The 17,064-nt window shown below is 33.9% G+C and overlaps 1 pseudogene; it reads right to left on the bottom strand.

Moving 5' to 3' along the window:
- Positions 1-17,064, bottom strand: part of LOC111400508 — a 42,974-nt pseudogene that overhangs the window by 23,688 nt on the left and 2,222 nt on the right.

Below are 17,064 nucleotides of genomic sequence, written 5' to 3'. Positions count from 1 at the left end.
CAACACCCAAGGTTTTAACTCGAACGAATTGATTTCTAGTTCGATTTCTTCAGGCATATCAAGGCATGGATGATCGGCTAAAAAGTTAGCCAAAGCCTGATTTTTGACTGCCTTTTGAGGTATATATTGTATTTCGAATTCTGATAAAGCTAGTGTCCAAAGGCCTACTCTTTGGTGTAAAACAGGGCGCGAGAACATATACTTAACTAAATTTATTTTAGAAATTAAATAAACGGTTACGGGCCGTAAATAAGCCCTTAATTTTGTACTTGTGAAATACAATGCAAGACATAATTTTTCGATAGCAGAGTAGTCACATTCACATTTCGTTAACCGTCTACTTAAGTAGTAAATTGCCCTTTCTTCACCAAATTGGTCTTCCTGTGCGACCATTCCAGCTATTGATTCTTTTTCAGCCGATACATACACTTTCATTGGCCGTCCTTGGATTGGTGACACCAACACTGGTGGACTTGATAGATATGTCTTCAGGCTTTCAAAAGCCTTTTGATATTCTTCTTTCCAGACGAATTCGTCCTGATTTTTCAGCTTTAAGAGCGGCGAAAAGACTTTAGTTCACCCTACACAGTTAGAAATAAAGCGTCTTAAAAAGTTTACTTGGCCTAGAAATCTTTGCAATTCTTTTTTGTTGCTAGGTGGTTTGGCCTCTAAAATGGCCTTCGCTTTATTTTTATTAAGTTCAATCCCTCTCTTGTGTACTAAGAAACCAAGAAAATTCCCTGCATTAACACCGAATGCACATTTTAAGGGATTCAACTTTAGCTTATATTGCTTCATTCGCTCAAACGAACATCTTAACTGTTCGAAATGGTCCTCTTCTTTAATGGACTTGACTACTATGTCATCTACATACACTTCAACAAACTTGCCTATCATATCATGAAAGATTAAATTCATTACCCGTTGATAAGTTGTCCCTGCATTTTTTAGGCCGAAAGGCATAACCACCCATTCGAAACATCCTAGAGACCCAAGGCATCTAAAGGCAGTTTTGTGTATGTCTTCTTCAGCTATGTAAATTTGATTGTATCCTGAATACCCATCCATGAAAGAATACATGACATGTCCGGCAGTCGAATCTACTAAAGAATCCACCATGGGCATTGGATACTCATCTTTAGGTGTAGCTATGTTTAAATTTCTAAAGTCTATACACACCCTTAGTTTACCATTCTTTTTTAGTACTGGCACGATATTCTACAACCATTCAACATATCTGGCTGTTCTTATAAAACCTGCTTTCAATAATCACTCTATCTCTTTCTTGATTTCAGGGAGTACATTGGGAGCAAAACGTCTAGGAGGCTGCCTATGAGGTTTAAAGTTAGGCTTAGTTGGTAACCTATGTTCCACCAAGTCTCTATCTAAACCAGGCATTTGTTCATATTCCCAAGCAAAACAATCTTTGTACTCTTTTAGCAAAGCGATTAATTTATTACTAACCTCTTGATCGAGCATCTGGCTGATGAATGTTGGACGATCTTCTCCTTCATTGCCGATATTTACTTTGATCAGAGGGTCTTGTGCTTGAGCGTATCCAGGTTTGGCGATCCGCATCACTTCGTCGTCCAATTCCCTTGTAAGTACTTCCTCTTCTAAACAGTCCACCTTGTTGACTTCTTGGCCAATACTTTGCTCTAACTCGAATACTGCCAACTTGTCCTTCAGCGCTTTTAGGGCTATCTCTTCCTTCGCCTTGTCATTGCATTCCTTATTGAAAGCCATCAGTCTGGCTCTGAAGGCCTGAATGTCGGTCATTTGCTTTTGTAACTTAGAGTCCATTCAAGTCTCCTTAATTATTCTTTTGCCAATTACTGGCTCTTCTAAGACCACTATATTTGGCCTCATTTGTTTGAACATTTCAGTGAGTGCGTCCACTGAGAATGGTTCTTCGCTTTGCGCGATAACTTGAGTTTCTTTCCCGTCTTGTACTACCCTGACAGGTCTATAGTTTCCTTCGTACATGAACTTTTCCACCGAGTTTGCTTCTGCGACAAAAGGCCTATGATCGGCCTGTACCACCTCTGCTTCGCCTTTGTTGTTCCAAAAGATCAGGCATTGATGGAGCGATGAGGGTATACAGCGACTTCTGTGTATCCAATCTCTTCCTAGTAGCACATTGTAACTAGTAGGACCATCTATTACAAAGAAGATAGTGGTCCTAGTAGTCGTCCCTATAGTTATGTCCAATGGCATAACTCCCTTAATTGAAGTTGCTCCTCTATTGAAGCTCGTGAGAATGACTTCTGTAGGAATCATGTCACCCTCTGTCTTTGCGAACTTCCTCATCATCCTAGACGGAATGGTGTTTATAGCTGCTCCATTATCGACAAGCACTTTTGCCACTGGGACGCCGTTAACTAGAGCTTTAACGTATAATGGCCTCAAGTGTTTAGTCAATTTCATGGCTGGCCGTTTAAAAATAACCTTTTCGGCAGCCTCTATTTCTACTTCCTGCTTGTTTTCTGTCGAATTATCCCCCTGTGATAAGTCGACATGCAGTATATCACGCTGATCTTCTGTCTCATGAATTTCCTTCCTACTTTTTTCTAATGCTTCCTCATCAGTTACCCAACCTGTGGGAGGGGGCATTATTCTTGGAGGTGACCCATACTTTTCAGAGTTAGGCACTCTCTTCTTCCTTTTGGGTGTCCCGTACAGTACGTAGAAATCGAAAGGACGCCCAGATGGTTCCCCCAACAGGTCTACTTCGCGAACTCCCTCTCGATGTAGTTGCTTCAACAGAGTATTGCGCGATATTCCTCTCTTTCTTCCTTCTGCTTCTAGGTCGATTTCTTCTTCAATGTCTGTCATCCCATCGTTCTCTTCATCGTGGTAGGCTTCTCTAGAAGTCTGGCCTTCTTCACATACCAACACGCAAGTTTTTCCTTCGTTGTCCTCTCTCTCTCTCTCTTTTTCTTTTTCTTTATTCTTGAATTCATTGGCCAGTAGGTAGTTATTGGCCACGACAGGAGGCAACGTACCGAATTGGATAGTAAGGGGCTGATCTGGATCTTCTTCATCCCTTCTGTCTCGCTCAAACCTTGATCTCCCAGAAAAAGTTTCTGGCAGTTCCTTCATTGATTCATCTGTACCGGTCTCTTCACTATCTTTGAGGACATTTTGATTGGCTACCTTGAGTAGTTTAGGTGCTTTAGGATGTGGCACTCCCTGTTGCTGTCTCATCATCCGTTCGTAGTTTCGTTGAAAACGCCTTTGTTGGGTCCTAGTCATCTCATCGAAGGGTATTGCCCTTCCTGCATTGTACTGGAATGAATGTCATACATTTGGCTGGCGAGATTGCGGCCTGAATGTTCTTCCATTATCTGTTGGCCTGAACTGCCTCTCAAAAGGCGGTCCTCTATAGAATGATGTACCTCGCCCTCTACCAGGTTGAGTGTTTGGGAAGAAAGTAGGGCGATGGGGATGCTGCCATGTCCCTGGTTTCTCCGTATTTTCATTCATTTCTCTTTTACACCTTGCACACAGGATGTCTTCGTCCTTTTTTGGTTCTTTTCCCTTGATTCGTTCAAAGACGCTGGGATGTGGTCTAGGATCCTCTTCTCCATCATCTACGACCAACTTGAATTTTGGCAACTTGTTTTTGAATCCAGATGTCACCATGTTCACTCCAAGTGGCTGTGGAAAAGGATTTTCGTCCACTGCCATCTTCTTCTTATCATCGAACGTAATTCGTCCTGATTCAATGGCATCCTGCAATACATGACAAAAAACCAAGCAATTGTTAGTCAAATGTGACCATGTATTATGCCACTTGCAATATTTTTTACCCTTAATTTGCTCAGGGTTTGGCAATTTGTACTTATCGCTCAACTTTATCTGCTTATCCCTATATAATTTATCAAATATAAGGTCAACTTTAGTTACATCGAACGAGAACGTTGTAGCCTTTATGTTTCCATCTTTTATGGGCTCATCTTTGCCCGATGGTCTAGGTGCATTATGGGACAAGTATACGTATCTCCTTTGACCAATTCGGCCAAACACATTTCGGCCTGGTCGTATGACTCGTCACTGATGGTATGAACATCAGAATTTGGGTCTTTGTAATAAGTCCCTTTACTAGAATTTTTCATCTGTTCTTCCTCTCTTATCAGTCGTTCATACCTAATCACATTCGCACTGAACTGGAAAAGGTCAGGAAATTCCTTGTCCTGAAATTTCTTTTTTAAATCAAAGCTTAAACAGTCCTGAGCGATTTTGACAAATTCTTTTTCGGGCAAAGGTACAAAACACTTGCTTCTCGCTGTCTTGAACTTTTGGAGAAAACTTTCTGCCCATTCGTTTGGCATTTGACGTAGATTCGCCAAATCAGCCAAAGTGACTTCAGACTCAGTTTTATAAAACTGAGCATGAAATAACTGTTCCAATTGTTGCCATGTTTGAACAGAATTCGCTGGCAAGTTGATGAACCAGGAAAAAGCTACTCCTGTTAATGAACTAGGGAAAAGCCTCATTTTATGGTAATCGGTTACATCACCACTTTGCAATGTGAATCGCCCTATGTGTTCTAGAGTAGACACCTTTCCTAAACCGGTAAACAGTGAGAATTCTGGCACCTTATACCCTCTAGGCCATGGGTATGCTTGGTCTACCCAATCAGGGTATGGCTTTGTGTAAATCGGCCTAATGACGAGACGTACCCCAAAAGCCATCTGATCCTGTACGATTTTCATAATCTGATTCCTCAACATGACGTTGGGGTCATATGGGATTCCTACAGGCTGATTAACCGGTTGATTTGCATGAGGCCTAATGTTTGGTCCTTGATTGGCAACAAAATTACCATAATTAGGGCCATTACCATTAGCCTGAACATCTATTCCCTCATTAACACGTGGGGTGTGCTGTCCATTGTTTAGGACATTATCTCTTATGTTTGGATTACCCCCCAAGTTAGGCGTACCACTACCATTGTTCTGATTTGGCACTGCAGTACCCCCTTGGTTTGAAGTAGAGGGACCAAAAAGTGGTTCTACCCCTTGATTCGGATTTAGGACTGAGGGATTATGTCCCACAATTGTCCTAGTTTGAAAATGATTTGCAAGGGGTATAGCCGGTTGACATATTTGACCTACTAACTTATTCATTATTTAGTTCAAAGTATTTAGTTGTTTGGCCATATTGTCATAGTGTGCATTTCCATTTTGGGTAAATCTTTCCATATTATGAATACTTCGAAGATTTACCTATTCAACGTCTTGTGTGAGTTCTCCAAGTAATGCACGCATGGTTCGAGGACTCAACTCCGTCATTGGTTCGTAACGACTATTACTGCTTTGATTCTGTTCATCTGTTCGTGGAGAGGCATGCTGCTCCTCATATCGCTCGATCACAGACTGGATTCCTTCCTGACTTGCTGCTTCCTTATCGGATCTCTGAGGCATATTGTTTCACCTTTTGTACTTTCAACACCAAACACCACAGTCCCACTGGGCGTGCCAAATTGTTTCGCGCGGGTTAGTCGCTAACAATTAAAATGGATCAGACGATTGTGTAAGGGACAAACCTCTTAAGACAAAGTCCCAAAAAGGGTTGTTCTTTTATTGGCGATGACTTTACAATTGGAAATTAAAAACAATGTGCCTCCAAGAGGCGCAAGCACATGAATTACTGAAAGAAAATTGTTTAATTCTAAGCTAAGGAAATTAAAATTACATGTTCTCTGTTCGAGAGTTTTTGATTCGGTCCTTTGCTCTATGTCTTTTCTCCCTTTTATACTTCATGGACGATTTCTTTGTGATCAACCGTCTAAAAACTGTTTGATCGTCCTATAACTGCCCACTTTCCTCGTAATGGCCAACTTGTCATGAAAATTGCCTTTTTTAACTGCTGCCATCACTCTTCGTCGTTCAACCGCTTTCGATTGAATTTCTTGAATCGTGGAACGTGATAGGGCTGCTTTAACAATTGCTTTGATAACTGCACTTCTTGATAACCACAACGCTTTATGTTTGTTAAGACTTTGGGCGACTTGAAGGTTTGGGCGAGAATAGAGTAACAGCTCTGGGCGATTGTATGGCATTCCGTTCTCTCAGATTCTGGACGACTTGCAAACTTGGGCGATGGCATTACCGCGTTCTTGGGCCTCCCTATTTGGGCCTTCGTCTTGATTTGTTTTAATTGGGTTTCGTTCTTTGGGCTATCTGATTTGGGGATCCTCCAATTGGGCTTCACTCCTTGGGCCGTTCGATTTGGGCTGAATTTTTATGTGTCAACAGAATACTCATTTAATATTATCATAATAAGTTGATAAGTCTTATTTAGTCTACGAGAATTAGGGGTGGGCGCGGGTCGGTTTGGTTTGGTTCTAAAGAGAACCGAACCGAACCGAAATTTTCGGGTATCTAGTAAATGGAACCGTCGGGTCCAAATATAATTATGGAACCGTTCGGGTTCGGTTCCATTCGGTTCGGTTCGGTTCGGATCGGTTCGGTTCCGTTCGGTTCTGTACTATAATTAAATTTTTTTAACATTTATAACAACATTATATAAATACAACTAATGATACATTCAATGGTTTTGGAATGTCAAAGACTAATAAACTACCTTATTCAAATGATCGCTACGATCAAAGTTTCGGTTGGCGAAGGTCACAGCTTCGATTGGAGGTCACAGTGTCGACCAATGATTGTATAGGTTTTGGAATATTAGCGAGGCTGCAGAGTGAGTGCGAGAGTCGAGACAACGTTATGCACTTTAGTGTTGGTGTTTAGGGTTATTTAGTGTATTTGATCTTGCTTGGCTAAGAAATGAAACAATAAAATGGGTAATTGGACCAAAAATTAAAAAATTAGAAACGAAACAAATTATTGGGCCAAAAATTTGGATTTAGAAATCGTTAATTTGTCAATTTGTTTAGAAAAAATTGAAATTAAAATAATTTGATTTACTCAAAATAAAAAAAAAAAATAGAAAAATTCGGTTCTTATTCGGTTCTTCGGGTCTTGGTCTAGAACCGAGAACCGAACCGTACCCGTCGGTTCTCAATTCAGATACCCGTTCGGGTATTTAATTTGACAAGAACCGTCGGGTTCGGTTCGGTTCGATTCGGGTTCGGTTCGATCGGTTCGGTTCGGGAGATTTGCCTAGCCCTAACGAGAATATTTCACTTGGATTATCAATAAAGAACACTCAGGTCTATTGAAATCTATTTTTTCCTCTATTTTGTAATTATGTTATCAGCACCGTTCCTTTCCAAATGGTAGTAATAACTTTGCTTGTTGGTTACGATTTGTCGAATTAAATTTTGCAAAATTTCTTTTTCCACTACCGCAAGCCACTACTGTAGTAATCAACATCCATGTGAATTTAGTCAATACATGCATAGTGATTATTTTATTATATGCATAGTGATTATTTTTTTTTTAATTTACTAATTCTTTGTCCTGTTTGCATATCTGTTTGTAAAGTCAATTTACATTATATGCATAATAATTACGTTTTATTTTTTCTATTTACTAATGCTTCGACATATTTATTATATGCGTAACGATTACGTTTGATCAATAATGAAATAAAATCAATTCACTTGTTCTTTACTTTAATTTTTTTCTTTATGTTATATATATATATATATATATATATATATATATATATATATGTTCACGATGATTACTTTTTGTACTTTGTCCTGATTAAATTGATAGTGTATCATGTTATTGCTCATGAAATAACACAACATTATAATTAATAGTTCAAAAGGATATTATTTCCAAATTTATTACAGATAGTTTGTTGTTACTACTAAAGTAATACGATATTATAATTAATCTTTCTAGAGAATATTACTTGTTTCCGAAGAGCATGAAATATAATTTTTTATATTCCAAACAAAAATTGACAAGTTGCTCTTAAGAAGTAATAGTAAAATATAATGCGCTCTTGAAATAGCACATGTTTCGAATAGTATATCATTTTGAACAAATGTTTATTCTTGAAGGAAAAAATATAACTCATGTCATATTGACATTGGCTATTTGATTAGTTATTGTGATTATACAATATTTTATCATATTTTTCGAAATTAATTATATTTTCTTTTACTTTACTACTCAAATGGAAAATAACATAAAATTTGAGTCTGTTGTTCTTGATATATCTGGCAAAAATTATCTATCAATAAAAGAAGAAAACCAAAAATTCTTACAGAATCGTGTCAAAGCACTTAACTTCCTTTGTCACCATCTTCAAAATGGACTGAAAAATCGAATATCTTACTATGAAGAATCCATGAGTTCTTTGGAATAAATTAATTGAAAGATTTGACTACAAGAAAACTATAGTCTGTCCTCCTTAAAGTTCGCTATGAATGAATGCATCTTTGCTTGCAAAACTTTAATACTGTTAGTAAGTATAACTCAGAATTGTTTAGAATATGTTCATAATTGACTTTGTGTGGAAAATAAATCATTCATAAAGATATGTTGAAATTTTTTCACATTTCATGTCTTGAATATGTTCATGTAGCTGTAATATCGTGACTGTTTGATTTCAAAAAGTACTTAGAATTCGTATGTTGCTTGCATGTAGTTAGGCAAAATAGTGAATTGTTGATGACAAATAATAGGTTATATCCAACGATTCGATACCATTGCCTAAAATAAATGATACTTTATTGCTCAAAGTAAATGCAATATCAAGACAATGATGTGAACATAGATGTGAACACGAAAGTGGACATGGATGAAACTATTGACAAAATGATCAACAAAATTATCAACAAAGCAACAATTTGAAAAGGAGCAAAAGAACGAAAATAGTGTATCCAAAAAAAGTACAAAGAAAGTTGTTTTAGATGTGGAATGAATGGACATTTAACACGTACTTGTCGTACAACAAAACATCTTATGAATCTCTACTAAAAATCAATTATGAAAAAAGTAAAAATGGTGACAAATTTTGCTAATTATGATGGTCGAATTAATGTGACTCACTTGGACATATCTAATTATTATTATTATTATTATTATTATTATTTTTTTTTTTTTTTTTTTTTTTTTTTTTTTCTAATCCAAATGACAATATTGATCATTTAATTGTGGCGTGCTTGATAATATTGATTAGTATATTTTTCAACATATGATTTAAAGTTAGCCTAAAATATGTTTTCCTTATTTTCCTTAAAACTTGAGACGTTACATTTTTAAAACTATTTCAGTTGATTAAAGTATTGCTTAATTTGTTTGATTATAAAATTAGTTTTTCAAAAATTTATTTTGTCATGTTTATAAATTCAGGATGAATTGCCAAGAAACCTGTTTAGTTGATAGTGCAATTTCACATAACGTTTTTCAAGATAGAAAGTATTTTTTACACTTAACATTAGTAGAAAATAATTTTAATATGATAACAAGTGCATCGAATATCATTGAAGGTTTCAGAAGAGTTTTTATTATTTTATCAAATAATACAAAAATATATATTGACGATGCACTTCATTTAGCAAATTCAAAAGAAATTTGCGTAATTTTAAAAATATTCGGCAATGGATATCATATTAAAATGATGCAAGAAAATATTATAAAATATCTTTGCATAATTTTTTTTTTTTTGTATCTGACCAGAAGCAGATAAAAGAAAAACTCCTGACACTCTTCTAGCATGTACTATACATTATAAAAATGATTGAATCAAATATTATTGCAGAACTCGAAATTCGTTGACCCAAAAAGTTTTATACTTTGATATTATTGACTTGGACTTTTCAGGAGCTAAAATGATGCGTCGAATAATAAATAACTCACATTGACATCCTTTAAAGAACAAGAAAATTCTTTGATTTAATGACTATCCATTTGCTACGCGTCAGGCAAGTTAGTGAGCAGACTTTCAACTACAAAATTTAATGTTAAATGTTCAATTTTAGTTGAAAGAATTCATGAAAATATATATGGGCCAATATATCTACTATGTGGACCATTTCGTTATTTTATGATATTAATAAATTCTTCTACTAATGGTCACATATTTACTTATTTTTCACTTAGAATGTAGCTTTTGTTAGACTATTTACCTAAAATATAAAATTATGAGCTCAATTTTCCAATTGCGTAGTCAAGACAATTCGTCTTGATAATGCTGGTGAATTTAGATCACAAGTATTTGATGATTATTGTATATCAATAGAGAATGTTATTGAATATTCAGTTGCACATGTCTATACACAAAATGGTTTAGCAAAGTCATCAATTAAATATTTATAACTTATTGTTAGATCATTACTTATAAAAAAAAAATAAAAATCCCAACTTTCATTTGATGTCATGCCATATTACATATTGCATCATTGTTTTGTATAAGATTAACTGCTAATTATCAATATTCATCTTTGCAACTTATGTTTGGTCACGAACCTAATATTTTTCGTTTGCAAGTTTTCGATTGTTCTATTCAAGTCAATATTTCACTCTCACAACATACTAAAATAGGTCTCAACGAAAACTTGATATTTATATTGATTTTGATTTACCATTTATTATTAAATATCTTGAACCTTTAACGGGTGATTTGTTTACTATATGTTTTGAATAAATAACCTTTTTAACTTTGATGAAGGCAATATTACATACAGAAAAATAAGATAAAATTTCTTGGAGTAAAATTTATTTCACTTTGATCATCGCAGCAATCAATGTATGTAAAAGATTGAAAAAGTATTAAATTGCAAAGAGTTATAAATTAATTATCTGATATATTTGTTGACACAAAAAGTAACATGATCATATATCACAGTATAAAATATTTAAAAAAAACTTAATATCTCCATAGGACAATAAGTTGTAATAAATTAATCTCAAATATGTCAAAAACGTTGGTCCAAAAGACCTTGTAACTCAAAAAAAAAAAAAAATCAAAGAAATAATATTTATAAAAAGACCGATCAATTAAATATTGAAAATATGGTCACTGTAGAATTGCAAATGCCCTAAAAAAATGAGATTTTATAAATTATTTTTTATATTATAAATCATGGGAACGAAATAATATTGTTATAGACAATATTTTCGCACTTATTGTGGCTCATGAAATTTTATAAAATGAGGATCCTGAATCACAGTCCATTAAACACTATCAACATAGAAATAATTGATCAAAATGAAAATAAGTCACATAGATAAAGTTGAATTAGAGAAATGAAAAGTATTTGGACATGTAGTTGGAGCACATGAAAATGCAATCTCTATAGGATACAAATGGATATTTGTAAGTAAAGAAATGAAAATAATGAAATTATAAGATATAAAACCTTACTTATAGCCCAAAATTTTTAATGTGGCAATTTTATGCAAATAATCATCAGAGAAGAGTGTAAAATCATGAGATAATTATGGATGATTATTTAATATTATCATAATGTGTTGATAAATATTCTCCATTCTAATGCCGCAATTGTAACTCTTATTTTGAAACCTATAAATACGAGGTCAAGATTATCAATATAAGCACCAGGTAAAGTGGCACGCTACACTAGGTGGTCTAATCAGTTCTATCTAGTGCAACAGAGCACGTGGGACTATTATGTAATTTTAAATATATTTTTTTGGTCCATATAATATTCTTGATTTTTCAGTGTAAATAAATTAAATTATCAAATAGTTAAGATATTAATTTAGAGATTTGTTGACTAGTGGGGTTTTTCTAGATGCTTCAATATATTGATTATCGAGTCTTATATGTTAAGAAATAAGCTGGAAATATTTTAGACTCATCCCCTTTTTTCAACGATTATTAAAATTGTATATTAAGTCATAAAATATGATTTTTAATGTCAAATTTTTATGATTTTAAATAATAAAATATTTCCATATATTTGAGTGGTGATATTCTTGATGTGATCGTGTGATCTACTACGATACATTTCTATTTTTTGTGCTTAGTCTGATTTGGCTAGTTTCATGCACATTTTTGCATTATAAGAAAAAAAGACAAAACACTATGAGTATAAAATATGTTAAGAAGCTAGGTTTTTATCGAAATTATGAAATGGATTTAAATTATTACCTAATAGTACACGTGAAGCATTTATAAAGATTGTGTGACCCTATACCTATGTATATATTTTTAATGATAAGCAGAGTGTGAGCATTTTGATGTCCATCCCGTTTGTTAGGACTGTGTTGTAACATAGATTATTGTGAAGATGAGAACATGTATAACTTTTTTACTTTGGTTTATGTTTGGAACAATTTTCAGAGAAAATTAATTTATGATATTATGTTACATATCATATTTAGATAAATATGCATGTTTATCGCATATTATGAGATTTCTTTATAAATTAAGTGATGTATGTTAATTCATTGATCATATAAAATGTTAAAACCAATAGAATTAGTAAGATTCTTAGATCTATTGATTATTGATTGAGTGATTTCGGTGCTCGAAAGATTTATAGAAAATCTCACATAGAACTATTAAATCCACCAATTGAGTGAAATTTCTAAGATTGATAGAATTAATGTAATTCTCACTTAAAACTTATAGACTTTTACATCATGAAATTAAGTTTATGATGGTAAAACATTGTAATTGTGGATGATGATTGATAACTTAGCGAACTTTCAACTCTATGCCTATTGTCAAACTATTGTACTTATTAATTTTCATAAATGCAAACTAGGATGAAGAATATTATTGTCTTTAAAATATGATATATCAAGGTATAAAAATCTATAGTTATTGATCTTAATAAACGTCATAAGCTAAATATGACAAGATTTGACACGATAGAATCTTGGGTGTACTGGATGAACACGATACTTGAGAGAACATCAATCACATAATAAAAAGCATGATATTGGTCAAATGCTCTTGAGAGTAGAAATTAACAACTTCGTCAAGATAGATTATAGTTCTTGTGCATTTGTTTTGACAAGTTCAATAATAGATGATCGTGTTCTAAAATGTAACTAAGTTGTGGTGGCTAATTTAATGTGTAATATTTAAGTTTGCCATTTTCCTTTATGGGTAGCAAGTTCAAATTGGCCTCTTCCCAATAATTAGGAATTTTTTTATGGTCAATATGAATTATAAATTGAAGCATCAATTTTTTTTATTGACACTACCCACTGTGTTGAACTAGAGGGCGTGCTAAGATAAAAATATAAAAACATAAATTAATCCTCAATCCAACAACTTAAGCCTTTTGAATATCGTTCATTAAAAGACTAGCTACATATGTTTTTCAGCTTAAGAAGTTTACTTATGACCAGTTTTACTTATAACTAAGTAATATATTTTATTTCACCAATATTAGAAATAAGTTGGTTAAATATATAAAAAAAATCAACTTTATTTACTTAAAACTAATAAAAAAAATGTAATTTATCTATGCCTGATTGGAAAGAAAATTTTAAAACATAAATTGAACTTATTTTCATGCTCAGCCAAACATGCTATCACGAAAATTTGCAACTTTGGTTTCTCTGCAAAACCTCCAGTCTAGCCTTAAGCTTTGTATATTCCAGATTCAAACTTACCTAACAAAAAATCAAAGTAATTTTTAATTTCAGACAGTGAAAAGACAAAAATATGTCGGTATGAAAATTCTATTTCCACTTACAGGTGACTCAACATTAGTTGGTGTGTGCTTCTTTTCTGCATATGAATAGCTTTCATATTGTTCAAGAATCTTTTCCATTCTGTGATAAAAGATTACAAAAACTCTATTATAAACTCTCATAGCAAAATATTTATAATGTGAAAATCCAATTGGGTAAGCAAATTACCATAAAAAATGGTGAAAATTTTGGGGCGGGGGGGGGGGGAGCAAAATCTCAATATTTTCCTGGTCTAAGTGTAAATACTAGTATTTCAATTAACAGTGGGATATAATGCTAATTACGTGAAGTAAGCTAAAGTGATATTTTCTCAATGCAAAGGTTGACCTTTCACTTTGCAAAAGTGTAGTTCCATAGTTAAATTTTTCTTCCATCTCAACGGTGTATATATTTGGAAATATGAGGCTATGCAAAGCTATATGTGTAGGTTTTAAACAATATATACCAATGCTATGCAAGATCAACCAAGCTACGCTGACCGAAAATGATTGAAAATGGTTGACAAGCAACTTGACCGAGCACTCACAATAGGAGGGCCCGCTTTTTTTTTTTTTGGAGTTTTTAATGCACACGGGTCCTGCACGCATTTTGAGTGTAGGTCAATGTTTCTGTCATCCCTTTTCTGTCAACTTAGATTAATTCATGTAAGATATATATTTACTTTCATTCTCAATATGTTATGTCGGGAATTGTTCAAAATTGTGTGTGGAGTGAATAGAGAAGGGAGGCCCAAAAGTTTGTGTCATGCGACCGTGTAGGCCATTATCTGAGAACTTAAGGGCCGATTGAAATGCTCCATGCGACCACATGGACCATGAGGTCACATGGTACAAATTTTGTGACCGTTTGAGGCAGTTTTCTATCATTTGATTTTTGAATTTGGTGGCCTTTCGCTCGTTTTGGCATCATTTCCCACCTCTGGTTGTGGTCTACATATAGAAGATCAATGTTCAAGGCATTGTAACTTTAAATAATATCTTGAGATCCACATATCATTCCACATTGAATCAAACTATCGATTACATTCATATTCAATATCTTCCTTTGTGTTCTTAAAGTTTTGGAGTATTGCATTTGTGTTTTAGCGTTAAATCCTTTACAAAACTTGATATAATCTTACAAATCGTTTGCCAAAATCCTTAAGCATCTCATTTAATTCCTAGAAGGAGCAAATATCATTTGAGGACAGTGAGCCTACATTCGAGCTTTTAAATTTGTTGTTGATAACTTTCTAGTTTCTTCATCTTGTTGCTGCAATTTTTTGTGTTATTCATTTTATCTCTTCTCCAAACCCCTTTGTTTCCAACATGTTATACGGGTTATATTAGTGGTGGTCCAGATATGACCTTAAATCATTTTGACCAAGCTGACTGGACCCTATTTTGACTACCCTCTCACTAGAATTAGGGTATTAAGATTCTTGAGTGATAATTGTGTTTTCTCTTACCTTCTCGAGTGATTTCGAGTGACATACAGTTCAAGTTGATGTTGTTCTTCACTTGTATGAACATCTGAGAGTTATTTGAGAGTTTTTTGTTGGATTGTGAAGTTTTTATTCTCTCCGTGTTGAATCTAGCCCTACTTTTGTTTAGAGCTCAATGGGGGCTTTCTTAGCCGAACCTCGTGAAAATATTGGTTTTCCGTTATTTTTTGCACTACATCTTTATGTGATTTGCTTAGGTCTGTCTTTTGATCGGACCCCTTGAAGGCTTAAGAATCCTAGGGGCTTTATATCTCGTTGACCATTTTGTGAAAAAACAACTCAAAAGTGACTTTTTACGACAAATTTTAGCTGTTGAAAGTGAATTTTTTTTTTTTTTTTTTTTTTTGCAGTGATTTATGAGATACGGTCGTTACAAGTTATATGACATGATACTTTTCTTTCAATAAGAAAGCTGGCGTGCACATGGAGATGCTAGATCATAAAAAAATTAAGCTCTTGGAGATATAGCATTCAAAAGTAGAGCATAATTGAAAGGAGAAAAGTTTTGAATTAGCTCCATGTTCGGAAAGTCGGGGAGATGGCAAACATACTCCAAAAGATGAAGGAGCTTGAGGTGGTATTGAAAAGGAGTTTCGGAAATCAAGAGTGAACTTGGTTTAAGGGAGGCAATGTTGGAAAGATAAATCAAATATTGTTCATGTATTTACGTACTTTAAGAGATTCACATATTTTAATTCATTCGGGTAGTAAGTTATTCATGTACTCGATTCACACGTGAATCATTTTATAAAGAAGAACGTAGAAATTGTTAGATACGTGTATTAGGTTATGTTTATACATGGAAAAACCTATTGATAGTCCTGTAATCTTTGGGATTTTGTGTAAGCCGATCAAAAAGTAAGAAGGGAAAGTTTTGTGTTTAATAGTCATTGGCTCACTCAAATTCAATCTCTAATTATTAATGAAGTGGTATTGAGTCTACATTTGCCTCGCTCAAGTAAATTATGCTACTGTTACATAAAAATCAAATTTTTAGTAAATTTTAAGACAAGTTGATGGAATGTGTGGTTAAAAAATTGTGGATCTCAAGAAATGTGTAATTAAATTTAATTATTAACTTTGACATAAATTTTAATTCTTATTTATAGTATAAAGTATAAACCCATCTCAGAATCCACGTGTTTAATATTAAAGAAGAAAGAGTAACGAGGGGTTGCGATAAAAGATTCGCGTAGCCGTCCTCTAAAATTTAACGAAAATAAAGCTTAGTTTGTAGTGTTAATCAAGTTAATGAAACTAAAAGATTGTGCATCGTCATTTGTAAGAATAGCATAGTTTTACAAAGTAGTTGTTAGTATTAAGGTCAGATGGCAACAACTAATGATTGATCAAAACTATGGAGCAAGCAAGCAAGCAAGCTTTTAGAACTCTGTGAACTCTTGCACTTATTTAGGAGAAATTTGATCCCATAATAGCTGTAAAACTCTCACTTTTTTGTATTGGCAGTTTAGGACATGTTATGGGAGTTCTCTTCACTGAAAAGGGAATATTAAATCTTTTTCTTTAAATAACCACTAAACTTGAAATGTACTTAGGAAGGGGTTTGACCTAACTTCCAACAAAAAGAATAGTAAAAATTTAAAATTACTTTTGCATGTTAGGTATGCACTATCTATTAATAGGGTTAGATGGTAAAATTAATATCATGGGGTAACCTTTCCCACAGTCAAGGTGTCAAAAACTCAAAGAGAGACAAAGAAGAGAGTAAAAATAATCTATAGGCAACTCTACTATTATGTATGCATATTGCATGGTTGATGGCACTATTTGATTTTGTAGCTATTAACATAAAGATAAAGCTGATATTATAGGAGAAGTTACATTGAACACTGCTTAAAAACATAGCAGATTATCACTGTTTAGAGGACTCCAAAAAGTAGCTGGCCAGCAGGGGAGCAAGGAAAAAATTTGCTTTTTGAGCAAATAAAATCTCTATTTTTTAATGATTTGGTAGTT

Source organism: Olea europaea, chromosome 10 (assembly GCF_002742605.1).
Source record: "Olea europaea var. sylvestris chromosome 10, O_europaea_v1, whole genome shotgun sequence".
Lineage (NCBI taxonomy): Eukaryota > Viridiplantae > Streptophyta > Magnoliopsida > Lamiales > Oleaceae > Olea > Olea europaea.
This window is presented reverse-complemented; position numbering and strand designations above follow the sequence as displayed.